The following is a 20,347-nucleotide window of genomic DNA, read 5'->3' as shown; positions in this document are numbered from 1 at the left end:
AAGGATGATTAAAGACAAACAAACCAACATACATGGCATTTATAGACCTAGAAAAGGCATTCGATAATGTAGACTGCAATAAAATGTTCAGCATTTTAAAAAGTTAGGGTTCAAATACAGAGATAGAAGAACAATTGCTAACATTTACAGGAATTAAACAGCAATAGTAATAATTGTAGAACATGAGAAAGAACCCGTAATAAGAAAGGGAATCAGACAATGATGTTCCCAATCACCATTACTTTTTAATCTTTACATAGAAAGAACTAGCAGTTAATGATGTTAAAAAACAATTTAGATCCGCAGTAACAGTTAAAGGAGAAAAGATAAAGATGCTACAATTTGCTGATGATATTGTAATTCTAGGTGAGAATAAAAATGATTTGGAAGGAACAATGAACGACGTGGATGAAGTCCTACGCAAGAACTACCAAATGAAAATAAAAAAGAACATAATGAAAGTAATGAAATGTAGTAGAAATAACGAAGATGGCCACTGAATGTAAAAATAGGAAGGGAAAAGATTATGGAGGTAGAAGGATTAAGTATTTTGAAAGTAGAATTACTAATTATGGACGAATCAGGAGCGATATAAAATGTCTATTAGCACAAGCGACACGAGACTTCACTCAGGAATATAATTTGTTTACATCAAAAATTAAATTAAATTAAACGTCATGAATAGATTTTTGAACGTATATGTTTGGACCGTAGCTTTATATGTAAGTGAAACTAGACGATTGGAGTACCTGAGAACATAATATTAGAAGATTTTAAAATGTGGTGCTATAGGAGAATTTAAAAAATCAGATGGGAGGATAAAGCGACAAATGAAGAGGTGTTGCGGAAAATAGATGAAGAAAGAAGCATTTGGAAAAACATAGTTAAATGAAGAGACAGACTTTTAGGTCTCATATTAAGGCATCCTGGACTAGTCGCTTTAATATTGGAAGGACAGGTAGAAGGAAAAAATTGTGTAGGTAGGCCACGTTTGGAATATGTAAAACAAATTATTAGGGATATAGGATGCAGGCGGTATACCGAAATGAAACGACTAGCACTAGGTAGGGAATCTTGGAGAGCTGCATCAAACTAGTCAAATAACTGAAGAAAAAAAAATTTATCAGCTTCACCACAAGAAAACATTGTACCAGAGTCTTATTTGATGCAAAATGCATTCGATAAGACCTGGCGTCATGGAATAATGCTTCAATTACATGAATGGGGCATTCATGTATAGTCATGTAGGCCGCCAATCTGCCAGCACTACTCAGCAATTATGTAATTGACCGTACTTTTCAAGTACGTGTTAATTTGGAATATTCATCAGAAAAAATATTGGGTTATGCCATACCACAAGGCTCGACGTTGACCGGTACCTTGTTTACGATCGTCATTAATAAACTGATATTAGCCATTCCAATAGAAATCAGCAAAACCGTCTATATCGATGACCTGCAGTTGTATATGCCAGCAACACTACAGCTATGTTGAAGCAAAAATTGCAACGTGCGATAAACACCCTCAACGAAGTTACGAGGAATAATGGTTTAAAATTTCACCGCAGAAAACGTACTGTGTACACTTCTGTAGGAAGAGAATACCTCGCCAAAGTCCTGCTTTGACCATCGACGACCATCCAATAGATTACAAGAATATGTGCGGTTTTTTCTATTTCTAGATAAATCCCTTACATGGGGATTACATACACAGAACTTGAGTGATAGATGCAAAAAAGCCCTATACATTATTAAATGTTTTTTCAACATCAGTTGGGACTCAGATAAAGAATTACTACTGAGGCTGTATGTAGCATTGGTTCAATCGAAACTCGACTACGGATGTATTGTTTATTCATCCGCTAGAAAGTCGTATTTACGAACGTTAGACATAATACATTATAGCGAAATAAGATATGGAGCAGGCGCTTTCCATACAAGTCCGGTGACTAGTCAAATGTCTGAAGCAGAAATAATGCCATTACATTATAGACGAGAGATCCTATTGCTAAGATATGCGGCAAATATATGAGCCTTTCCTATCCATCTAAATAATAAAATATTTAACAATCATCCTTTGGCTGCATTATACGAACGTCATAGTACCTATTCCAGATACAGCTGGAATACGGTATCACGAATTGATAAGAAAACATGAAATTACTCTTCCGAGGCGAGGCCCAGCCAGCTAAGAGGCTGAAGGGCCTCGCCTCTTCTTCATTGATTGGGTGGAGGGGAGGCTGGTAGCTGTATGAGGTACATTGGTTTCTGGCTTCACTGCAGGCGCTGGTACAGTAGCTCTCTTGGCCGAAGCCTCAACCAGCTCCATCCTTTAGTTGCGGGATACAAGGAATCCTCCATCCGGCTCATCACCAGCTCGGCCTGACCAGGATGTACCCCTGGCACCCAAGGAGCCCACCCCACGCCCTGCAGCTGGTACTCATTGTCGGTCGATCTTTCTTGCCGGTACTCATCTCGGGGCTCGACGAACAACTACGCCTGGCGCCCCGAGGTAAGACATCCAATTTTCCCAATGCCATAGGCATGTCACACAGAAAGAAAGAGAAACTCCGAAACTAAGATAATTAAATATTATCGTACGTCTTGCAAACTTAATGTAAACAAAATTGTTTACGTATAAAAAGAGACCTTAGCAACGCTAGGTTACTTCCAAAAATAACTTCTTATATGGTAATTAATAGCAAGAACCGCCAAAAAACAGAACACTCCTGCAAAGAATACACCGATAAATCTAAAAAACACACGGCTAGACATCAGAACACCTCCAAAAGTCACAAAGTTTAAAGTAGGTTCCCAGAGCCTTGAACAAGATGGCTACTAACCAGTACAAAAATCAAATTAGTTAACGAAAAAAAAACTAAAAAATTCAAAAGAACACAACAAAATAATAACAAAATTAACAAACCAGCAACACAAACAAAAAAAAAAACGGAATAAGAAACTCAAAAACTTAAAAAAAAAGAACGGAAAGACGGAGCGGATAAATGCAACCATGTGTTACTCGATCTCGACTAATAAAGCACTTAGAGTCAATCATCTGATGGAAGAGTGTACCATATATGAGGACCTAAGAAAGAGGTTTGGTCTAAGAACAAGTATTGCTGCTGATTTGAAAAATGGAAATGAAGAAAAAATAGTGTCGTATCTGCACGCCAGTGGTCTATTAACAAACCCACCGGGTTGGTCTAGTCGTTAACGCGTCTTCCCAAATCAGCAGATTTGGAAGTCGAGAGTTACAGCGTTCAAGTTCTAGTAAAGCCAGTTATTTTTACACGGATTTGAATACTAGATCGTGGATACCGGTGTTCTTTGGTGATTGGGTTTCAATTAACCACACATCTCAGGAACGGTCGAACTGAGAATGTACAAGACTACACTTCATTTACACTCATACATATCCTCCTCATTCATCCTCTGAAGAATTATCTAAACGGTAGTTACTGGAGGCTAAACAGGAAAAAAAGAAAGAAAAGTGGTCTATTAACAAGTCTTTAAGCAAATTCAATCTGTGTTAAGGAATCTCTAAGCGATTAGTTAATTCTATATGTAAAAGGCAAGTTTTAAAGCGTGGCACGTATAGGAACTGAGGTAACCGTCTCGCCTAGGACGCCCAGGCTCGCCTGCATGCAAAAATGGGGGAGTCGGGGCGTACATATCCACTTATATATATAATATTAAAGTTTGAAAAAATAGTATTTGGAGTACGGTCACAGATATAGATCTAAGGGTTGAACATGGAAAAAAACGTAAACGTGGAAGAATTTGACTCGTAACTGCTGAGAGATTGGAAATAATAACTAAGCATCTGGAATCGTTACGAACAGGAATATGAGTCATATGAATGATTTACGTGTTGATGGCCATGACGAGATAAACTTTCCTTAATCGAATTTATTCATACCCGATCTAAGAAAAATATCAACCTTATTTGAAAACTGTTATGGAAAATTGCTAGCATATTTATATAAAATTTGTTCCTCAAAATGTCAATGAGCCTTAATCCAAAATTTTATAAAAATCAGAAATGTCAATTAGCCGTAACTTCGTCAAAAACACACAAACAAATTCTAAAAAGTTGAGTTAAAACGGTTTTTTATACAATCTAAATATTACTGATCATTGATGTAACTTTTACTATATAAACTTAAAACTAGCATACGTTAGGTTTAAAAAGGTTATTGCACAGCTGAAACCAGTGGAAAAACTATTACTGTATGTTCTGAAGAAATCTGTTTTTCATTACTATGTTCTGTTTTTTTTTTTTTTTTTTTTTTGTAAGCACAAAATGACTAACATTTCCCTAATCGGATCTTCTAATAGTGACAGCTCAGGAGAATGTCGTTATGAATTAATGAAACCATACAATTCTTAGAGATATAGTATGAAATTTCACAAGTGCAAATATTAGGGTAAACCTATCCAGACATTTAGTATGCTACCTCCTCCAACAAATCACACCCGAGTTTCAGGTCCTGAGATACTGGCCATGAATCTTTCAGGGTCAGATCTAGGTGCAATAACAGACCCAACAAAACAAAAATGTGATAGAAGGAATCACGGATAAAGAATAGTGGTGAGGTATGGAAAAGGATAAAATGTAATACTAGATTAATAATACCGTCCTGAACAAATCTTACAGCAATCTTTAGACATAGATCCTTCCTTCCTTTTATAAAATAAGAGTGTCTCTTTAGGAAATAAGAATATTCTTGTCTGATGGAACCAGTACTGACCCAACGACTTCGGATTAATAGTTTAAATAGTTAAAATTTATTTTACTCCTTCGGAAATCAAGGAGCTAGAACGGTTTTCTAAAAGAAACATTTTTCTTAATCGGAATTGTGTAGTATTTGGAAATATCCGACTATAAACTGTTTACCCAGAACTCCCACAGTATCAGTTTGTTCAATCATAACCGATTTATATCTGAATTTATAAAAACTTAGAATCAAATTGTTAGAAAATCGAAGTCTAATTTTATACTTATAGCTTATGCTTATAGGTTTATGTGCAAATGGGCGCACACTACTATAAGCATACGCAATAAATTACAAGTCTTTTACTGTATCAAGACCCTTATTTCTATTGATGAATTACGAGAATAATTATGGAAAATATTAATTTTAAATTAAAAATTTAACATGTAATAATGTAATGGTAATAAGTTGTTATTGAAATAAGATCTTTTAATTTCTCGGAAAGATAAATTTGAACTTTTTAGTTTTATGTATGTTTTATTCTATTACGTAAGGTATATACTTAATCACCATTCTTAATGAAAATTTAGATTAGAGTGATATTAGATTAGATTTCACGGAAATTAAATTAAAGTTTCAAATTACTCTTAAAAATATTATTTATAAGTTCCTTTACAATTTACTAAACAAAAATAATATTATCGTTGCCAGTCTTGATTTTTATAATCGAATATGCTATTTGCAAAACTATATCAACAAATATTTATAAGGGAATGAAGAGATTAAATATTAATAGATGGCAATAAGCATTAGAATAAGCCGTTGGGCTCTATAATTCCTTATACAGCAGTCTTTTATTTGATAGTGAAAATCAGGTGATAAATGTCAAAACTTGACTATTTTAAATGTGACGATCGCTTGTCGATTGGATACTTGTAAGAGAATTAAAATGAAATGCTGTTTGTCAGCTTGTATTATAGGTAGTTGGTAGTAGGCCGTAAAGTTGACAGCATTGTCGGCTTTGAGAAAGAACGGAGCAACGTACGAGGGACAGAGAGGTCTACTTAACAATAGCATCATTACTGATGGCAGACTGTATTAAAAATACATTTCCCTTCTGGGTGGCGACCGGCAACGGTGGTAAAGTTGAATTGAATGACTATCGAATTGACCATCTTCGCTCAGCTGCTTTTAGAAGAGAGATTTAGCTTCAACAATAGTCATCGTGAACAACTGAAATAAAAAAAAACAAACAATTCGTTTCGGTGAAATTGAAAGTCTAGTTTGAATCAAATAAATAACAAAACAAGTATAAAATTACCAATAAAAGAATTGCGTGTAAGTTAACAAACTCTATAATAAGTCATATTATTTTTTTTTTTTTAGTATACTTCTAAGTTAGCGATATTTTAATTTATGCGGTAAGCAATCCCTTTTTTTCACATTATATATATTTTTAACATTACAGTAGATTCTTTTAAAACAGAAATGATATACCTTTAAACTTCACTAAAGAGAATTGAACTAACAAGTTTAAAAAAAAATCGCTTTAGTTAATTTTTCTTTTTGACTTTCTTCATTATTAATGTTTATTTATTATGTTTTATAATATCGTTGGAAGTTTTTTTAATACCGTAAAATTTAATAAATATTATTTGATTTACGACCTCAGCAAGCGATTGTATATAATACAAACACTTTCTAATTAAAAACAGTATGAAAATGTGTGTGTGTGTTTGCACGCGCGCACATATATCTGGAAAGTAAGACTTTTCAGAATTTAGTCTAAATGTGACGTTAGATTAAATCATCGCTAGAATAATGTTTAATTTAGCATTCAGTACAGCTGTCTCTTTAATGATTGGAGTGGTGTCGCTTTTAAACTGGATACCAACATTTTTTTTCTCTGGCTTGTCGTGTTGATATACGAGCTGCGACAATAAAGTAATGAAACTGATTTGGCAACCCTGCAGCTTGCGTAGGCACACCATCTTTGACCTTGGTCTATAAGCTACTTCTAGTCCAAGCGGCACATTGATGCAACTGCTCAGTCGTGAGTTGTGCTGTAATAAGTGAACACGTGTTTGTGTCTCGTCACAGAAAAGAAACAACAAAATATTGCGCAACGGTATGCCATTTCTTTTTGCGTTAAATCGTTAATTTCGTTAATTTCTTTTTTGCGTTATTTCTTTTTGCGACGACAACTTATGGTAAGCTTCAGAAGGCTTTTGGAGAGGAGGTTATGTCAAGAGCTCAAGATTTTCGGTGGCATAACATTTTTAGTGAAGGCAGAACGAATGTTAAAAATTAAGACCGCAGTGGACGACCATCAACCTCACGGACAGATGTCAACTTGACCAGGGTGTGTGAAATCGTAAGATCTGATTGAAGATTATTCATGAAAATGATTGCAGAAGAACTCAACATCGATCGAGAAACGGTTCATCTAATATTAACTGAAGATCTTCGTATGAGAAAGATTTGTACAAAAATGGTCCCCAAAAATCTCACACAACAACAGCGAGAAACACGGAAAAATGTGGCAGCCGATCTGTTAGAGCAAACGGAAATCAGTCCAGATTTGTTGAGCCGTGTTATCAATGGTGATGAAGGTTGGTTTTTTCAATACGATCCAGAGACAAAACGCCAAAGTTCGCAATGGTGCTCAAAGGGATCACCCATACCAAAAAAAGCTCGCATGTCAAAGTCAAAAGTGAAATGCATGCTTGTGTGCTTCTTCGATTCCAAGGGAATTGTTCATAAAGAGCCTCCTGGACAAACAGTTAATCAATATTTCTACAAAGAAATTTTAGAAAGACTTCGTAAACGAGTTCTTCGTGTCCGTGCCAACATTGCTGATAATTGGATTCTGCATCACGATAATGCGCCATCCCATACTGCTCTGTCAGTACAGCAATTTTTAACCTCAAAACAGTACTATCACAGCCACCAGATATCGTTCCGTGCGACTTTTTTCTATTTCCAAGAGTCAAAATGGCGGTCAAGGGACACCATTTTCAAACAACACAAGATGTCCAAAAAGCTGTGACGAAGGTCTTGGAGTATATTACAGAAGATGAGTTCCAGAAATGTTACCACTAATGGCAGAAGCGCCGGAATAAATGTGTGCAATCAGAGGGGAACTACTTTGAAGGAGACAACACTAAACATGACTAAAACGGTAAGCAACATTTTTCTTCACATCAGTCTCATTACTTTATTGTCGCACCTCGTACGTACAATAGTACGAGGTGCGTCAATTCACTATCATCAATTCACTTCATCAATTCACTAATGCCAACAGGAAACCAATTCACTCCTCACTATACCTAAAACGGCTGGCACTGGTTGAATATATTCCTGAGAATAGCTGTGATCTTTTTGAGATGATTACACTTAATAAACATTGATCGTTAAAAATATTACTCTTTTTGCTTATACTTTATTTAATAGAGAGCATTAAATTTCTTCTTACATTACTTACGTTTCCGAAAGTAATCACAAGTATAAAAATAAAAATTCTTCAACAAATTCCTTTGTTTTTGCGGTGTACTCTCATTTTCTCAACACATGGATTTGTAATTAACTGATGAGTTTATTATTGGATAGTGTGCGCAGCAGATAGGGAAAACTGGTAAAATAATTTGTAACTTTAGTTTTAATTAATTTTATAATGCTTTCTAGGCTGTGTGTAAGAATTAATTATATTCACTTATAAAAGTTACCTTCGGTTTTGTAATTCCCTGAAGTCCTACCAAATTGTTAAACAAGCCGTCATAAAATAAATGAAGTTTAATTAAAAAAAATATCCACCCTATATTTTAAAATTTTAAGAAAAATACTGTAAACATGAAAACTGCAATAATTCGAGATAAAATGTATCTAATGGAAATGACTTAAAACAATCGGAAAATCAGGTTACATCTAATGTGATCTCATTCAGAATTTTTACTAAACTCTGAGTCGAGATATAAGCAAACACTTATTCTCCCTATATTATAACATTTTAAGAAAAATACAGAAAACATGAAAATTGCAATAACTGGAGATCTAATTGATTTGGCCTCGAGTCAGCCAGGGTGCCAGTTATATAAACTGTGGTTTATAATTTAAATTATATGATACCGTTGAGCCCCACAGTTATCTATAAATTCACAAAATTTTATTTAAAAATTTTAAACATACCAAGCTTATTAAGCGTATTTAACTCTTATTTAATGTAAGCTAATTTATTTTTTTCCAAATTCAAGTTATATAATCTTCAATAATATTTCAAATATTTACTAGTAGCTTAATTTTATAAGCAAGCAATCTATAAGCATGTAATTTCAATTGATTGTCTGATGGTATCAGTGCATATTTCATTCTTCTTAAATAGTAAGTTAGGTTCAACGGATTAACACGGTCACCATAGACGTCTAAAGATATTTAATTATTTAAACAACTATAACCGTTAAAAATATTAAAATATTAATTTAGCTTGAGCTTCTGTACCTCATTCAGTCATATGATTTTAATGAAGCACAATTAAGCTACATTTATTATTATATTAAGCTACTTAATATATTTAGTAATAAATAAATAACTGTAAAATATATAACCCAGCAAAAAAGGAAAAACATGTTAATATGTTAAATATATGATAGGGTAGGTATTTCATAGTGGTCAGTTGCATTTATCAAAGGTTCTAGATGGATTCCTCTAAAAAGTCGTGGTATTTTGTCTATTATGTGACTTTCATTATCCGCACAAAGCCACAGCCAGCTATGAGCATCATGCAGAAATCATATTTTATTTTGTATTAGCTTTATTCATAGCTGTAGAAAGGAACTTCTCTTCTACTGTAAACAGAAATTTTTTTTCTGATATTAACTTTTCTGTAACAAGAATATTTTTTTTTTATTTTTAAGTGGCAACATTTATTGTTTTAGAACATTATATTATTGTTATTTATGCATAATTTATTTATCTATCCTGCTGTTAAATGACCTAAAGTAGACAATTTGATTTTTTGTAAAAGTTCAGTGACGAGAAAAAAAAGCTTTATGACAAGATAATCACATGAAACTATAGGTGTGATAAAAAAAATACGGTGAATGAATTTTTATAGCGGTAACTGCCGACGCTACATCCATACGATGTAATTTGTGATCAACTGAGACAAGCAGGGACAAATTGTAACACGTTCGAGCTTGCCAGTCAGCTGCCAGAGCCGCTAGAGTGAGGTTATGTTTATCGTGTCTGTCGCGCAACATGGATTTTGAACAACGCATTAATATTAAGTTTTGTTTTAAGTTTCAAAAGAGTGCCAAAGAAGCTCACGAAATGTTACAATCGATGTACAGCGATAATGTGGTAACTTTGAAGACTGTGTACAAGTGGTATGACCGATTTAAAAACGGAAATGAGTCTGTTGAAGACGAGCAGCGTGCGGGACGTCCAGTAACCTCAAAAACAGTTGAAAATGTGCAAAAAGTGGAAACAATGTTTCGTTGAAACAGGCGAATGACTATTCAAGAGCTATCGGAAGACCTTAACATCTCGTACGGATCCGTTCAAAGCATTTTAACTAATGAATTGCAAATGAGACGAAAAAGAGTGCAAAATTTGTTCCCAGACTTTTGAGTGAAGGAAAATCGTGTGCCGTCACACCTCGCTTCTCATTTGCGAGTTTTTGGCCGAAAAAAGTGTTCCTGTCTGTCTACATCCGCCATACTCACCGGATTTAGCACCATGCGACTTTTGGCTCTTCCCAAAAATTAAAACTGCGCTTAAAGGAAAACGTTTTGACACCATTGCTGACATTGAGAGGGCCACGACCGAGCAGCTGAAAGCCCTTCCGAAAGACGCCTTCCAGAAATGCCTCCAGACATGGAGTCAACGTTGGGATAAGTGCATTGCTAGCCAAGGACAGTACTTTGAAGGAGATTAAATCGAATTCTATGTAACCTTATTACTTTTTTTAATAAAAAATTATTCACCGTATTTTTTGATCACACCTCGTATAGTCTTTTAAAGTTCTGATTAATTTTTTAACTAGTTTATTTCAACATTATTAGCTTATTTAGAATATGATTTTCTACGTTGTAAAATCAACATAACATTTAGCACTTTTTCTAGATGGAATGGTGTTAGACGGTTTTCCTTTAATAAATATCAGTCTTAATTTTTAATGTCTTTTCCTAATGAATAATAACAATCAAAAGATAATTCAATAGATATAGGTTCACAGGCGAGATAAATTCACAATTAATTTCTTTAAAAATATCTAGTAGAAAATAATTGGAGAAAATTGTAAACAAGAATTTTTCCATTCTTAACTTCTTATAAAACATGTCAATAGGTATATGATCTATACTGATTAGTCTAGTTAAAGCGTGGCCAACAGTTTTTGCCTCCGGGACCAATTGGAAAGAAAACGTTTTTCATGGGCCGAAAGAAATATTAAAATTAAAAAATGTTAAATACAAAAACGATTGATTTAGAGAAAATTTTATTATGGAATTTGTTGTACTTTTATTTAGATTCATTAAAGAAAAACTTTCTTCACTTCATTATAAGTAAATTAAAAAAAAAGATATGAAGCCGGATATCAACCGGTGTGCCTTACCCTTGTAAGATTCAAATATTTCATTAATTAAAATTTTATTTGGCTATAACTCTGGAACCAATGAAAATACGTACAACTTATGATATATTGTTGAAAAGCTTTCAATGAGGACTTATTACCGCAGTTAAGAAAAAGTCCAAAAGCCAAATTTTTTAGATTTTAGATAGTATTGGTCTAGCCGATTGCAATCAAAATATGAGGTGCAAAACTAGATGTTACAACAGTCCTAAATCCAAAATTTCAACGTTCTACGGCTAGTCGTTTATGAGTTATGCGAGATATATAATACGTGCATACGTACGTACGTAGACATCACGCCGAAACTAGTCAAAATGAATTCAGGGATGGTTAAAAGTGGATGTTTCTGTTGAAATCTGAAAACCGAATTCTACCGTGGTCACAATACTTCCTTTACTTCGTACAAGGAAGTAAAAAAGAAAACAAAAATTTTTTTGATTAACAAAATTAATACACCCTTTGCAAGAAGCATTTAAAACGTTAGTTAGAGAAGTTACCCGTGCTATTAAAATTTTTGGCTTGGATAATAAAAAATAAGGGCAATTATTAATTTTTTAAGATGGAAAGATCGACAATGTTGTAAACTGTATATAATTATTACATAATCTTTTAAATTTGAACTACTTATTGGATATTTTTACAAAACGTACATAGCTTGCGAAATCAATAAGCTACATAAAGTTATTGGAGTGTGTAGAGCTCATCTATTTCAAATATCTGATTAAAGAATGCAGTTATGCAAGGAATACTATAATATAGCTCCCAATTTTAGACAGAAAATAGGGTGATGAAAGAATGGTTCACCGACTCGGTCTGAAAGGTAGTAAATTTCGATTAACTAATTCAATTTCAAAGTTTCTACACTGATGGTTATGGCAGGTGTAACTACAACAGGAGTCATCATATCGAATAATCAGATCGCCGGAAACACCAACACTATGTTGGGTTATATATCTATAATTTATCTTGATGTAAGGCTGGGATGTTATAAAAACTGTGAGGGAAGGGAAGATGTTTCGGAAGTGGAAGGGTGTGGTTGAGTAGGAAAGCCGGAGAACTGAGGGTATTGTAGGGTGCGTGACAGCCAATCAGATCTCTAGTTAACTTTATCCTCTAAAAGTTGTTATATTTCAGGAAGTAATTTTAAAATAAAAGACGCTAGGGCTTTCGGTCCAAAAAAAATAATTCCCTTTCGTTAATATAAACAATCTCTATTATTGTGGGGTATAATTTTTTTTTTACGTTGAGTCGTATCATACTCTGCTGATATTTCTATTACTGAAATAATATGTCACGGTCTCTAAATATAATTTGCAGGATCGATCCAAACAGTAAATTAGTCAAATTATCCTTCCAGCAAGCAACAGCAGTTATACTCGTGAGTGGGCAGTAGCAGTTATACATCTGGTATACGATTATAATTCATTTAGAAAAATATCTTTCGTGACTTTATGCGAGGTATAAAGTTTATAAGAAGGGCATGTATACTTATTTACTAGCCTATATTTGTATGTGTGGCTTTTTGATAATGTAAAAATGAAATGTAATTTTGGTACATGGAACAACAACATGAGTAGATTAATTAGTAATTTATATGAAAATTTAATAAAATTAAAGTAGGTTGTATCACGGAATACTAATCTTAATTTTTAATGTGTAGATTAATTCCGTATCCATAAATTGTCCAAACTATGTAGAATTTAGTTATATGCAATCAGACTCCGTAATTAAACAATTTTTAAATCAAACTTTCTTCTACGCTGGTCCGTTGATTCACTACTCTACTGTAAAGATAATTTAATTCAATGTAGTCATAATTTAATTACTTTTATTTATATAAATATTATTTGTATTTTATCAATACTATTCATTATTTGTATTGAAAAGTTATCCCTTGTAGGGCTGAATAATGTCAATATTTCAGTCGTTACAACAACAAGGTCCTCGGTTCACTGAAAAATTTAACGGTAAATCATTACTTCATAGTTACGCAGTATGCTTGACATTAATCTCTTATTTTTTTTAAGGATGGAGACATGTCTCGAAACAGTTCATCTGGAAACATTGTCGCACTACCAAATCGAAATAGAGACGCTTTTGGAGTAAAAAGTGTATTGTGTTCTTTAAATGATTAAAATAAATCAATATGTTTAATATTTAAGGTTTCGTATAAACAATTTATACATTAATGATGATTAAATGATAAAAAACATATAGATACCCTGCAATTACAAAATAATATTTACAAAAATATAATTCTGAATGATTTCAAAAGATGAAAAATAATTAAATGAAAGGAAAGTGTTTAGTTAAACGATGATAAGTTCCAGTAATACAAAATAATTAATATATAATTTTGAATACATGATTTTAAATAATCTTAAAATGGGTAATAGTAAATTTTTATAATAATGTTTTAGTGTTTTTAAATAAATTAGAATATTTAAAATTTTTAATTACGATAAGAAGACAAAGATAAATAATTTCCATTTTTTTAAAAAGTGAAAAAATTTGAAATATTAGTCACTGAAAAAATTTAATCATATAAGCAGGCAAGTTTCAAATATTCCAGAAATAGACCAGTTTACTCAAAGTTTAAAAAAGACCTCCATTTCCATGAAAACGAGAGAACCAGTATTTTTTCGAAGTAAACATTCCAAAATAAAATTTAAAACATTTTAAGGTTTATTTCAGAAAGTTTTCATTACAGATAACCACAAAATGTATAATGGATATCTTTATAGTCCTTATTTAAGACAGAAATAATGTATCAGAAAGAATCCTTAATATTATCGCAGGTTAAATAAAACAGGGTAATAGCTATATACATTTCGAGTATGGATGCTAACTTTAATTTAATGCTATATTGATTTTTTTAAATATTTTATTACATGACTAATTTGTCATCACAAAAGGCTAAGACTGCGCGTGGGGAATGTATTGTAGAAAATTTTAGTATGTGAAAAATTTCAAGCTTACCTTTGATCTGCCAGATAAAACGCTGAAGTGTTTCTCCTCCGCAACAGTAATCAAAGGATTTCATACGTTTTGTCTCTTAGAATGGAAATCTATTCATAACTCCGAGTACGCTGAAAATTAAATGCAGATAAAATCTATTAAAATAATAATTCTTTAATTTCAAATTTATACGTTTTCCAATATTTTTACAAGTTATAGACAAGTGATAGATATTTACAAGTTACGTAATATTATAGTAAAAAATACAACTACAGCAAACCTTTTATAAAATTCAATTCAAAATTCTAAACTAAATGATACCGCAAAATAAATTTCTTTCTTGGATATTATTCTACTGAAGATACTCAAATTCAGTAAGCCAAACGTTATAAAACCAAAGTTTGCAATTTTTAAATTAGCAGCAGATTCTGAAATCTCAGATTAATCGAAATAATTTTACCACATTATAAATTAACCTCTGAATAACTTCACAGATCCATGTTTATGTTGTTACTAACTTTTATAAACAAGAGAAGGACAATTTATTTTGTTAGAGGAAATAGTTTCATGTATTTGAAGATGACATTTTCTCAATAAACCAAATTAAGTTTAATTAATAAAACAAGTTTACGAAATTTATCTACCCAGCATTAACTTAAATTTCGACATTAGATGTAGTACTACAAGAATTTTACTTCATTTACATATCGTACATATATACTCATCTCATTGGGTCACGGAATCGCTTATTGCTCACAGATGGCAACGTAAATAATGGAAGTAGAAACAGAAGTAGTATTAAAGTCACTGTGCTAAAGTTACCAAAGAAAACTAAATTAGTTTCATTTAGAATAACACTTATTTTAAAATAAATTATATTAAAATACACAATTTGTTGGTTTCTGGTTTAATATAACCAGTGAAAATTTTTATTGTTCGGTAATTTGTATTCTTGATATTCTTGCTGGCTGGTAATTCTTTTTGGTAGCTTTTTGCATTATCACAGCAGCCGACAAAAGTTTATTAAATTTAAAATAGTCTAGAAAATGTAAATAGCGATTTTCAAATGTGAAAGTTAAATAACGAGGAACACAAGAAAAGACCACATATAGGTAACTTACCGATACCAAAAATCGTATGACTCCTAATCATATAATTAATTCAATAATTGGCAATTTATTACTGTATGCAATAATGTTTCTGAATAAAATAAATCTGCAAATATTAATAATAAATCTGTAAGAAGTAGCCAGAAAATAAAATTATTTAATTTGTTGATTTTTATGTAAATATCAAACTCGGATAATAACGGCTAACGAAAATCTTCACTTAACAATATTTGCACGGAATGCAATAGAGAAATTGATTGTAGGAACCTATTAATACTGGGAAAGTTAGGCTATTCTTTGAAGTAGATGGATGGTGATGAATACGGTGCATATAAACTTTCATAAGAAAAAAGTATCATTATAAATACTTTACCCATATGAGCTTAATGAGCCGTGTTCTGTTTAGCTTCATCAATATATACTGTGAAAATATTAATTATTAGGAAAAATACTACAGTTAGTACAGTTTGGCCGTAGTTGTCCGACTATTTAAGCTAATGATTTCTGAGGTAGTACTGTAAATTAAACCACAAATGTCCATGTAAACTGATAAATCCAAATGAAGTCAACGTTTCTCTTTTAAATGGGTATTATGCCAACGACTGACAGATTTAATAGCAGTATTCGTTAGTGAGGGTCTCCTCCCACGCAAACGATTAGACTATATTTAGTTTTAAAATATTATATTTATTTTGTCTCATCCCACGCAAACGAACGGGTATTTAGACTATATATATTTATTTATTTATTAGATATACGAGGGCAGTTCGGAAAGTTCTTGGCCTGACAAAACTCAACACAAACTTTTTCAGAAATAAGTTATTTTTTATTTTTCGACGTACTCAGCCAGCTTACAAATTAATACTTTTAGACAAACGACTTTCTAATCTTTTATTACCCTCACTACAACGCGATTTAATTTTTATAAGACTTCACAAAAAAAACCGGTTGACTGAGCTTTGATCACATAATATGAAGTAAAAATCTGAAAAGCGTGCCATTTCTTCAGGTTTGGGAAGAGGAAGTAATCGCTAGGAGTCAAACCCGGTGAATACGGCGCACTTCAAAGCGTTGATCGTGTAGTTTGCAGCGATAACCCGAGACGCGTGTATAGGCGTATTATCATGGTGAAAGAATATTTTATTTTTGGCCATATATGATTATTTATCCTGAAATCCAGCTTCAATCGGTTGTAGGGAAGGATAATACAAAACCTTGGGAAAAAGGCAAAACCTGGTAAAAAATACTTGGAAAAAGGCAAACCATCACCTAATCAGGTGATGGTTTTGCCTTTTTCAACAAGAAACCCAAAAAACGTAGCCGTGAGTTTGTCTGCAGATGGAACTCTTCCCGTTTTCTTTGGTGCAGTTTCACCTGGTCCCACCCACTGTTTGGTTTGTGGCATGTAATGGTGAATGCATGTTTCATCTAGTATTATAAAATGTCAAAGGAATTCAGCGGAATCGAGTTTAAACAAATTTAAATACCTTGAGATATGTTCACTTGAATACGTTTTTGGGTAGATTGTTCACAAACGCAGCTTTTTCATACTCATCATTTTTCATCATGTAAAATGTAAATTAACATAATCTATTAAATGTATTAAAAATCTATTAAGCATATTCGAGTACCTTCAGTTGGCAATCATTTAATTGTGATAGTATTGTGAATTTTTAGAACGGTTTCTTCCAACGAAGCGGTTGTTGATTGTCCCGAGCGTTCATAATATTGAATGGATCATTTCTATGACCATATCTTTATATACTATGTCTTAATACGACCATATCTAAATTCAGCAGCCCACATTTTTACATAGAAAACGAAAAAGAAGACCCTTCAAAGTGAAATATCGACTCTTTTTGTATGTACATTGGCGTCAAACCTTTTAGAACCAAGTAATTTATAGCAACTCGAACTTCAGTTTTATGTAGTCTTCAAAAACCTTCATTGATGATAATTGATTAATGAAGCTTTTATTTTAATTAGTTGCACCCGCAAGCCTTCGTACACAAATGTAGGGCAATTGATTTGAAGAAGATTCTTAATGAATATGATCGAAAGATCCATTTTTACTCTACGAAGTAGGCCTATGCATAAATATTCTACACTAATGACCTAAAATGAATAATACAAGGGAATAAATGAGTTATAAGAGATAAATTTTAATTGTGATGTCAGAGAATGTTTGAAAGGCCATTTCTTCCAGAAGAATCTTTTGTTACTATCATTTTATTTATGATATCGGATTCGTTTAATACAAATTAAACGAATCCGATGTGATTATTTGAGTCAGAGATATAAACTGACCATGAGAAAAACAAGCAAAGATTAAAATGAGTCACTTGATTTTGAGTGGTGTATAAGTGTGTGTGGATAATTTCAAAAATTTTCGATGAACGACGAATGAAACTCGTTCATTCTGTGACACAACTCCTTTAGTATGTTGCAACAATAAACCGACACGATCTAAATTTTTTGACGTGACAACGTCTTATAAATCGATGAACGCCGGCAGCACGCACAAAAAATTGTCCAGTTCCGTCTGAGCCGAGCCAAACCGTCGTGCAATGGAATATACTATCATGTCAAGCTAGTTTTGGCGGGCTTTTCAAAAACAGCATTTTCATGAATTGATTTATGATTTCAATTTCATCGTTTTAAATTGATACTTTATCAACATTGATTTGATTAAAGTTTATTTCAATAACAAATTGTTCATAATTATCTTTGAACAAATCATTCAATTTAAACTTGCAAAATTTATTAATATTATTTATTATTATTAAATGAAATTAAAAATGGAATATTAAAGTGTTTCATTAGGTAATTAAACAATCACTTCGATTCAATTTGTTTGTTTAAACAAGTAATTTTTTAAAACATCCAAATCATGGATGAATTTAATTAATTGGTATTTTCATCAGCCCAACGCCAGTTTCTCAAAAAACATGTGTGTACTTCATAAGGATAACAAGTTTTTTTTCAACATTATAGTTTACAAACAATAAGTAAGAAGAAGCAACACCAGCAAATATGAGAAAAAAGAAAGAACATATTTACATGGTTGAACATACTGCCTCTCAAAAAATCATAAAAGTTTTTCTTAAATATTTATAAACAATAAATAACAACATTAATAATAATTGCAAAGTAAATTAATAAATTTTACTATCGTAATTCATTCATTCAATATGGTAGCAGATCTTAAAATAACTATTCTCGATACAAATAAATCGATATTGTAAATAGTATGGATTCACTTTTTTTTTTGTCTTCAGTCATTTGACTGGTTTGATGCAGCTCTCCAAGATTCCTTATCTAGTGCTACTAGTTTCATTTCAGTATTCCCTCTACATCCTACATCCCTAACAATTTGTTTTACATATTCCAAACGTGGCCTGCCTACACAATTTTTCCCTTCTACCTGTCCTTCCAATATTAAAGCGACTATTCCAGGATGCCTTAGTATGTGGCCTATAAGTATGTCTCTTCTTTTAACTATATTTTTCCAAATACTTCTTTCTTCATCTATTTGCCGCAATACCTCTTCATTTGTCACTTATCCACCCATCTGATTTTTAACATCCTCCTATAGCACCGCATTTCCAAAGCTTCTAATCTTTTCTTCTCAGATACTGCGATCGTCCAAGTTTCACTTCCATATAAAGCGACACTCCAAATATACACTTTCAAAAATCTTTTCCTGACATTTAAATTAATTTTTGATGTAAACAAATTATATTTCTTACTGAAGGCTCGTTTACCTTGTGCTATTCGGCATTTTATATCGCTCCTGCTTCGTCCATCTTTAGTAATTCTACTTCCCAAATAACAAAATTCTTCTACCTCCATTATCTTTTCTCCTCCTATTTTCACATTTAGTGGTCCATCTTTGTTATTTCTACTACACTTCATTACTTTTGTTTTGTTCTTTTTTATTTTCGTGCGATAGTTCTTGCGTAGGACTTCATCTATGCCGTTCATTGTTTCTTCTAAATCCTTTTTACTCTCGGCTAGAATTACTATATCATCAGCAAATCGTACCATCTTTATCTTTTCGCCTTGTACTGTTACTCCGAATCTAAATTGTTCTTTAACATCATTAACATCTAGTTCCATGTAAAGATTAAAAAGTAACGGCGATAGGGAACATCCTTGTCGGACTCCGTTTCTTATTCCGGCTTCTTTCGTATGTTCTTCAATTGTTACTTTTTTTTTAATAGGGGTAGGTCTCGTACCAATTTAAAATTTCTATAGGTCAGAGTTCAAAATGATGAAAGTTGAATGGAATTTAAACAACGATTAAAGAACTAGCAAATATGTATTTCAATGTTTCATTAAAAGAGATTTTTGTGATAAAGACTAAGCCAAAAACGTTTTAGCGAAAGATTTACACAGATAAAAATTTGTATAAATGTTGTGCATCATGTTGCTGAAAATAGATAAATCTTTTAAGATTTCAAGGTTTATCACCTTTATGGTCGTACTTACAGATAAAGGCGACGACTAAGCTCATTAAACATTTAAGTCATCGGCATGCAGTGATATTTCACAAACAAACATATACTGCTATCCAGTGATATTTCGGTCTCAGTAACCAGTTAATTAAAAGTTGCTTAAATGACTGATAAATTTATTATTAGTTCACTAATTTTTTTTTTTTTTATGTGACTCCCTCAAAAATATAGTGCAGTTTTTAATAATACTTGCGTATTTATCACCTTTACAAGATCGTACATAATATTTAGTTCAGTCATACATATAGTCACTTGGAAGTGAAACTTGGACAATCGGAGTATCTGAGAAGAAAAGGTTAGAAGCTTTTGAAATGTGGCGCTATAGGAGAATGTTAAAAATCAGATAGGTGGATAAAGTGACAAATGAAGAGGTATTGCGACAAATGGATGAAGAAAGAAGCATTTGGAAAAATATAGT

This window comes from Lycorma delicatula, chromosome 1 (assembly GCF_047948215.1).
Source record: "Lycorma delicatula isolate Av1 chromosome 1, ASM4794821v1, whole genome shotgun sequence".
Lineage (NCBI taxonomy): Eukaryota > Metazoa > Arthropoda > Insecta > Hemiptera > Fulgoridae > Lycorma > Lycorma delicatula.
This window is presented reverse-complemented; position numbering follows the sequence as displayed.